At 54.5% G+C, this 631-nt stretch overlaps 1 protein-coding gene across 1 annotated transcript in view; it reads right to left on the bottom strand.

The window, feature by feature from the left end:
* LOC104491614 (von Willebrand factor A domain-containing protein 1-like) overlaps positions 1-631 on the bottom strand; it is a 14,689-nt gene that overhangs the window by 6,037 nt on the left and 8,021 nt on the right. The window lies entirely within an intron of this gene.

Genomic DNA, 631 nt, shown 5'->3' with positions numbered 1-631 from the left:
CTGAACCACTTGAAATGAAACATCTGGGGGCGGTGTGGTGTCTGCTGCAGTAGAAGGACTGCTCGTGCTGCCCAGAGAGGCGGGTGGCTGCAGGAGAACACGGTCCCCGTGTGCGGTTTGTTAAATGATCGTGGCTGGAAATAGAAAGAAATCGCTACGTGCAGAGGAGTCTGTGGAAAGGGTTACTTGGGCGCTCCGCAGCCAGCTCTAACTGACTCACAGAGCAGAAGCCAAATGAGGAATCGAAACAGGGTTTCCAATGGACAGAGAGCCTCCAGAAGAGTAATGGAAAGGCTGCAAAGTCATAGTAACTTGCTCAGCTTTCCAAACAAACCCAGAGGCATCTGGGAGGCTGAGGCAAAACCCCTCCTTGCCGTCACGGGCACTCCCGCCCTGGTGGCATTCAAGAGCTGCAAAAAGAACACACTCTGCTGTGCAGCGCAGCAGGCGGATGAGCGTGAGGTATTCCTCTTGGCTCCCAAAAGCCTGTCTTCTGGCCCAGGCTATGGCTCTGGGTCTCCTCGGACCCTTTGCTGGATGCTTTAAAGAACAGGACTGCTGAAAAATCAGCTCTGCTGCCTGTTCCTGCTCTCTGCACAGCAACCGCCACAACCGAGCTAGCAACAGAGGT

Source organism: Buceros rhinoceros, unplaced genomic scaffold (genome assembly GCF_000710305.1).
Source record: "Buceros rhinoceros silvestris isolate BGI_N320 unplaced genomic scaffold, ASM71030v1 scaffold6654, whole genome shotgun sequence".
Taxonomy (NCBI): domain Eukaryota; kingdom Metazoa; phylum Chordata; class Aves; order Bucerotiformes; family Bucerotidae; genus Buceros; species Buceros rhinoceros.
This window is presented reverse-complemented; position numbering and strand designations above follow the sequence as displayed.